At 33.7% G+C, this 8,422-nt stretch overlaps 1 long non-coding RNA gene across 1 annotated transcript; it reads left to right on the forward strand.

Annotated features, from left to right (window-relative positions):
• Positions 1-1,307: 1,307 nt before the first annotated feature.
• Positions 1,308-3,425, forward strand: LOC131941073 (uncharacterized). The gene is made up of 3 exons (XR_009386609.1): positions 1,308-1,422; positions 1,760-1,919; positions 2,050-3,425. It is a non-coding gene; the product is annotated as an uncharacterized LOC131941073 (long non-coding RNA).
• The last annotated feature ends 4,997 nt before the right edge of the window (positions 3,426-8,422 follow it).

An 8,422-nucleotide genomic window follows, 5' to 3' on the forward strand; every position in this document is an offset into this window, starting at 1 on the left:
TGGTCTCGCATTTTGATTAGAGGTTTGGTGTGTTTAAAAAAATAATTCACGTCCTGTTTTCGCAATAAAATAAAATAAAAGATTTGTCTTCCTTGTAAGGTGGGTTTAACACTGAAGCGTTACAATGAGAGGGCGGGTGGGGCAGCCCTCCGAGGCCCCGTAATGGGACGCTACTCCTATGTGTTAATATTATTCTACATGACGATTTTTTGTAGTTTTAAATTTGCCAAAGTAGTTACAAAAATTTGAACTCTTAAGGTTTGGTTTAAGATTAAGGTTATGTCTAGTTTTCTAGTATCCATATTGATGGTATAGGTATAAGATTACGTGAATACATTACATTGCTAATATAGTGCTAATTATAAAATGATAATTTATCAAGTAGAAGACGATAAAGAGCGAGTTGCGCAGCTTGCGCCGTGACCTTTGTTGCCATGGTAATCATGGCTGTACCTTGAACCTGAAGTTCTTGCTTCCGGTTGACCTTAGGTATTTAGGGGCCTATCAGTTTATGCTAATGAGCAGAGCCCACGGTCTACATTTAATTACGAAGGGGTCCTCATCTTTACGATAAGATGTTTTAAAAATTAATCGCGTTTTATTTCTTGTATTTTGCTTGAAACCTCACCAAGGATTAGTGTGCTCAAATATAAGGTAAGTTTGGATAATTAATTATATACTTAAAATTTAAAGTCAGAGAAAAGTATATTAATGATTCAAGTCTAAGGGTCGAAAAAAATTAATATCTGTTAAAAAATTATGTCTTAACCCTCCACATAGGCAGAAACGTCGCCCGCGAGTAAGCCTTATTCTCGCGCCAAATTCCCAGTAATTATTACATAATTAAAATATCGCATCTCTTGATATCCGCTCTCTGATATTAGTATTAGTTATTCATTGTCACTTAGGCCTTGATTCTAATTATAATTTTATTAGTTTAAGTAGCCTACATACTAAATTATTACGGTTGAATAGGTCTAGATCTAGACTCTAGACTGTACATTTATTTTATTTTTAGATCTTTACATAAAAATAGTAGGCTATTAGATCTTGATCTAGCTAGAATGCTAGATCTACTAATTATTAATTATATTCTACATCATCAAGAATAGATTTAGAAAAATCTACTGATCTAGTAACTAGAATCTAGATCTAGACTTAAGAGTCTAGTAAAAAAAATTAAAAAGAATCTAGATCTAGATTTAGATCTATTATTTTTTAGATCTAAGATTCGAGTATTCTAGATCTAGATCTAGTAAAAATTAATCTAGATCTATTAGGGCCTAAGAAATAGACTAGTTAATTTTGTTTAGGGCCTAGATCTAGTTACAATAATTATAATGTTTATTATTTTATTTTTGCAGAAACTTGCATTCTATTTCATCCAAGGAGTCTAGATCTAGTCTAGATCTTGTAAAAATAGTAAGACATTGTTATTGTTAAGATTAGATTTTGACTAGTTCAGGCATAATTCTCCATCAAATAGGCCTGGCCTAGGCCTAGATCTATATATATATATGTATATATAATATATCTATATAACTAGGCCTATATATAATTTTTTATAAAGCCCTATGCTATGCCCTCTATTATTTCAGCAGATTATTTAGACCTCTTTATTAAGGCCAGTTTCAGTACTTGGTAATTTTTTTAAAATATGAAGTTAATACTAGACTTATAGCAAAAAAAAAATAGGCCTATACATAGGGCCTACAGCTTGAGTAAATTTGTTTTCCTTGTAAATCTTATTTGCTTATAGGCAAGACTAACCCAGTGTAAGGAGGATTGCTAATGTAATCAGAAAGTTGATGGCTGATATAAAGCGGCTTAGGAGAACAGAGGCTTGTGAGTGGATTAGGTTGGTGGAACTTGTGTACAGCCCTATTAATGCCTCAATGCCTCAGGTGGAAGTACATTTAGTAAGTATGGAGGCTGAATTTATTTCTAATTTTTATATTTATTTTATATACCTTGCAATATGTTGAGATAAATATATATTTTGTGAAATGGTCTGCTTAATTCTAATTCCATTTGCCCTTCTCTTTTCAGGTAGTTTTCATGGAGATCCAGCTTTTATTCAAGGCTCATCTTAAAGAGAATGATGTGGCTGCTGGGACATAAATAAAATCTACATTCAACTGCTTGCAGATCTCAAGAAGCCTGGGGTTCTCGTGCAGCGCTTCAAGCACTCAGGCTGATTGGGAAGTTAATTTCTGGTGATTTGATAAAGTTGATTTACAAGAATGCAAAGTGGCGATCAGTTGTACTCTGTTTCTTAAAGTCATGGAAGCGTTGTTGACTTCTACTGAGTCTTTCTTGGTGCGACAGCTGGAGAGGTTTCTGATGGGAAATCTGATTGGTGGCCAGTTGACTCATAAGTGGGAGCAAGGTGATCAGGGTGTGTCGCAATACAGTGGAAGGACTATTGAAATGGTGCCAGCAACAAAACAAAAGTCAGCTCTTTATTCCATAAGCTACTGGGCAGATGATTAGGATAATGCTGAGAATCTGTCATCTGGCAGAATCACTGGTTGTTGACTTGCTTTGTGGGAATCTTGTTTTTCTTACTGAATAATTGCTAATCAAGAGTTACAGAGTACTTCTTTCATTTGTAGTATACAAATTAACTTTATTTTTTTAAAATTAGTGTTTTTATAAGTTGTTACTGAAAAAATGCTTGCTGTGAATTGTAAAAATTTTGAAAACTAACACTAACAATGTTTATAATTAAGTTTTGTTTTCATAATGTAAAAAATAATTACATTTTAATTATGTAACTTATTTTTCAGGGTAATTTGAATCAGCAAGATAATCCTAGAATCAGTAGTTACGTACTTCCAAAATGTTGGTCCAAACTAATTTAAACTATTTTCTTTTTCAGTTTGATCACTCAAGTAGTAACGCTTTTTAAAAATGTATTTTTTTTCCTTAGATGTGCTAATTGAAATTGTATCTAAAGATTAATTATAATTGATACTTTAGAAAATTGTTTTTAAACACTAAAGTAATCCAAGAAATTTGTTGTCACTTATTTTTTTTTCCAGCATACACTCAAGGCATGGGTGTTTATTCCTTGATAATTAATACTATTTTTCTTCTTGAAAGGGATCGTAATGAGACGAGGCTGATTTCTTGTACTGTAGATTTGTTTCTTCACACTAATTATGATTATGTAACTGTTTTACATTACTATGTTGATTGTAGATTATACAAAGGCTAAATTTAGGTTGTCGCTATGTAATTTATTTCTTTGCTCTGATAAACATATTTTTAAATTATTGCAAAAAAAAAATTTTGTTTTTAACTTTGCCATTCTCCTAAATGTTTCTATTTTATTAGACAAAATCAAAATTCATGTGGTGATCTGATAACTGTATTTTAATAATTTATATTTCTTTTAGCAAACATTGAAATGTCTGTATTGTCAGTATTGTTACATTAAATTGTTTACTAGTAATAAATAAATACTGGTACACACTTTGACAGCTGTTTCCTTTTTATTTTATAATTTTATTATGGCCTACTGATATAGACACTGATATCAAGTACAAAGGGGTGGGGGGGGGGGGGTCTGAGAAAGTAACGTCAAGGCAACTAGTTGCAACTTTCATTTATCATGTAGTGTGTGTGTGTATGTAGGTCTACTCTACTTCATCTACCCAAGTAATATCGTTCATTACAATAAGAACGTGTGCAGTAATATGTGCTTGTGCATTTCTATAATATAATAATAGTTAATAGTAGTGTAGTAACAGTATTAAATATTAATAATTCGTTTTACAATAACTAGATCTAGTTTTATTTTAAACCTACATTAATTTTTTTTTTTGTACATGGAGCAATAAGTTAATATGTTATGAGGCTGACAATGGCATGTAATTACTCATTCAAATCACATCCAGTCCAGTATAACTTAGGCTTTAAGCTTGATTATAATTTTTTAGTTTTTAAAAAAATGCGAATCCCGGATGATGCAATAAAATTATAATTTTTTAATTTTTCGAAAAATGCGAATCCGTGATGATGCAATGAAAAAACTATCGGTGCCAACTTTTTTGTTTATGTAACATTGACTTGAATGACGAAGGTCTAAGCTGTTTTAGCCACGCCCACAAATTTTTAAAAGGCCATATCTTAGCTCCTAATTAAGCTAGAGACACAAAATTGGTATCAATGTGTAGGGAAAAAAATACTGTTTTTTTGTGGTATAATTTTATTTGAAATTAGTGGAGTTTAAAAATTACGAGCAACAGCCAAATTGACGCATTATCCATTTTCTTCTTCTCTTCAAAATAAAATTATATTCTCGAAAAGTCAATCAATTTTACGTTTGGATATAAATGGTTAATACTATACCAAATTGTGTCTGAAGTTTTTCATCTTACGCGGAATCATTCTACAAATCAAAGAATTCATCTTATAATTCATCACGAATGCTGGCAACATCAAGGGAAGAAGAGAATGGATAATGCGTCAATGCAGATTCTATTTTTTTTTCAGCTCAGAGAAATAGCGCTGCAGTTCGTTTTCAATAGATTCAAGATGCCCAGAAATTTATCCTTTCAAAACTTTAATTATCTCACAATTAGATTCATCTATCACACTGCAACGTTTCTTAAATTTACCATATTTCCAAGATTTATTTTCCTCGCCGATTTTGTAGCTTTGATAAAAATGCCCCGAGATTACCATGGAAAGTGATAATATTCGTTCATTTTTCCTGAAGCTTCAGGTTAAGCTTATCTTGATGTTCGAACACATCTGCTAGGTATGATACTATCTACAACCACTCTATGTCGTTTTAAGTATACCAAAAGGTCTTGTTTCCCTTGCATTTCCAAGAACAATTTGATTTCAGATTTCAATTCAAAAACACGATTCACAATTCGTTTGACAGCCAGCGCACTGTAGTGTAGAAGAGCAGAACCTCGTGATCTTTATTCAGGTCTTTGCTCAGTTCTTTAAAGGCTCCAGATTTTATATAATTAACGACTTATACTAGCAATGGAGTCTTGATGGCAATTAGTGAGGGCAGTGGTTAGGGAGCTAAATCTTTTCTGCTTTCTGAAAGCCCGATTTTGAGCTAAACATAGATGGCGCACTATCCGTACAAACCCTGACAGTGACAGCCGTTTTAACCCATTTTAATCATCCAATTTAAAAAACGTATTTATTTTCTCCATGCTATCTTCACAAAAGTGCAACTCTTCTTTGCTATCATCTGAATAAATATAGACAAAGACCAGCAACTGCGAACACGAACTCACGTCTGTTGATTTATCAACTTGAAAACAATGGTGAAAGCTTAATTTCAATAAAAATTTGTTATTTAACATCTACGGACATGTAAGAATTAACTTCACCATCTTCAACATGCAGCATTTGATGAGATTTTCTCTTATTGTGTTTTTTTTTCTTGGCATTTTCTGTCGCGACTTCATGTTATGCTTGCACTAATGCCGTGTTTCCTTGGTGAATACTTCCTGTTCGATCAAGTCTCTGACGTTTGCAGCTAGCTTCATACCGACGAAAGAACTCCATATCTTTTTTGGTGTGTTTCGAATCACTCATGTCAAATGACGTTTTAGTTTTGAAGATTTCATAAACTCGTGACTGAGAACAACTTTGTACAGTACGCTTTGCTTCTTCTCTATTCCCTTTCCAGTGATGTTAGTAAAGCCGAATTTCAAAAATGTTTCTAAATATTTATGTTTTGTTTCAATTTACTAAGGTTTAGTATACCAGTTGGCGACCCCCCAGAAAGCCCTTCGCGACCCCCAGGGGGGTCGCGACCCCCAGGTTGGGAACCCGTGTTCTACAGTGTTACAATTCAACCAGTTAGGGGGTCGGGTCGGTAAAGCTCGTGGTAGCTGAAAAGTTCCGAGTTCAAACCCTCGAACAGATGAGGCTCGATAGCTAGTGAAAGCAACCCATCTAGTAGAGACAACTCCAAAATCAAACAACTGCTGTCTTGTAGTTATTTCTTGGTTGGACAACGGCTATGGAAGCAAATTTAGAAAGAAAAGCAGGCTGAAATCGGAGTCAATAGGCTATACGGTGCATAACATGTTGACATGTAATACTTGATTGATACCGTCTAACATTACAATTAAGAACGAAGAAGAATTCAGCGAGACTTCCAGTTCAGATATAACACGACACGGTATACAAGCTAAACTAGTATTAGATTATAAGGGTACGGCTAACCGGAAAACGCCGGCATATATAAGTGTGCAAGCTAAATAAGTATTAGATTATAAGGGTACAGTTCATATATAACTCGGTGTACAAGCTAAGCAAGGATTAGATTATAAGGTTTACAGTTCATATATAAGTGTACAAGCTAAATAAGTATTAGATTATAAGGGTACAGTTCATATATAACTCGGTGTGCAAGCTAAACAAGTATTAGATTATAACGGTACGGCTAACCGGAAAACGCCGGCATCGTCCCATGTCTGTTGTCTAAATGCCGTTTCTCAAAACCACGCCCCTTTTCTTTTGTTTCCTTATCTGCACGTGATGTCATGTCACCGTGACCTCTGAGATGGATCTTTATATCAAGAGGAAGGGGGGGGGGGGGTTGTATTGTTGTGGGGATGGGGGAGAGACGGGGTTGAACCAACCCACATGTCAGATGAAATGAATTAGGGCGTCTTGAACGTGGAGATTTTCTTTCCACTTCTGACTACAGGTTTTTTTTATAAGGGGAGATAACGCCGGGCATAAAGGGAACGAAGAGATTAAAGAAAAGTGATGGGCATATAAAACAAAGTAATGCGGTGAAGTAATACTTAAGTAACACGATAAAATAACCCGATAAAGTAACAATGAAATAACACGGTGATGTAAAAAGATGAAGTAACAGTTAATCAACATAAGAAGTAACACGATAAAGAATGAGAACATACATGTGTAGTAAGTTATGAAAGCGACTCAATAGCATCTTGTGTCGTGACTATCCAAACCGATTGACCCCTACCCATATGACCTTGCGTGACCTTTGCTCCTTTTAAAATGTATGTTTAAAATGTATGTTTAAAATGTATGTTTAAAATGTATGTTTAAAATGTATGTTTAAAATGTATGTTTAAAGTGTATGTTTAAAATGTATGTTTAAAGTGTATGTTTAAAATGTATGTTTAAAATGTATGTTTAAAATGTATGTTTAAACTGTATGTTTAAAATGTATGTTCAAAATGTATGTTTAAAATAGCCAACACATATTACATAATATATATGTTTCAGGACTTAAAGCGTTTGCGCCAAACCTAACCATTTATCACCGCTTTCATTAATTAAACCAATTTACAAACAATCACCATGTTTCTGTGTTACTAGGGGAGGCAACTTTTAACTAAACTCCTAAAAATTGTTAGGGTGCAGCACTGACAAAATAAACATGGGAATAATAGTTAATTATATTTTATAACATAGATATTTAACTACCTAAACATTAATTGGTATTAATTCCTACATTTTTCAATAAATAATTAATTGCAAAACAAAATATAAGAAAACTAACAGAATAACAGATTTACAATCAACGATAGTTATTTGTAATTTTATTTAAGGTCACTCAGTGGATTCGTCGGATTTACAAAGTCAAATCAAAATGTTAAAATAACATGTCAAACGTGTAAACAAAATATACAAGAAACTGAGAAACACATTTATTTAGATTGTATATTAGTTCAGAAAACAAAGCAAACACTTGCGAAAATATTAAACACCACCAATCAAACAGCCACAACAAATAAAGCAATCACACTTAATTTAATTAATACGACTAGACAAAGAACAGAAGACGAAAACAGACTAGTAGCAATGGCTATTTATAGATCGACTATATGGCAAATTAGGAATAAAGTCCGATATTTTTTCACAAAATACACGGACATCGAGTTAAAAGAAATATTTCAAGCAAAGCTAAGACATAGACTGGGAACTCTCACTTAACTGAGAAAAAAAAAAGAAATATACAGGAAATAAATAAATAAAGTATTAATTTTAATTTAGACAGTCTCAAGCCAAACATCACTCGATCAGCCCCCAAGTAAATTAACATTAGAACAGTCTTCTGTTTCCCGGGTTTTAAAATGCACAACCTGAATGGTAGAAAGAGATACCCACCTCAACCCCCCCCCCCCCAACACACACACACTCCCCCCCCCCCCCCCACACACACACTCAACCGGACTGGCGGACATTTCAAGGTAGCGTGCCCTCATTGCCAAGGGTCAATTTTATGTCATGGAAAGTTTTGGAATGATAGATCAGTACGTGATTACAGAGACCCTTCTCCTACAGTCGTTTCTATTTCTGTCCATGGGTGGCTACAGTGTGAACTTTTGACTAAACTAAGCAGTGAAGAGAAACCTAGTTTGCACACCTTATTTTAATCTAGTTCTTATGCCATTTT

Source organism: Physella acuta, unplaced genomic scaffold (genome assembly GCF_028476545.2).
Source record: "Physella acuta isolate Inbredline_101_S28 unplaced genomic scaffold, ASM2847654v3 ptg000345l, whole genome shotgun sequence".
In the NCBI taxonomy this organism is placed as follows: Eukaryota; Metazoa; Mollusca; class Gastropoda; family Physidae; genus Physella; species Physella acuta.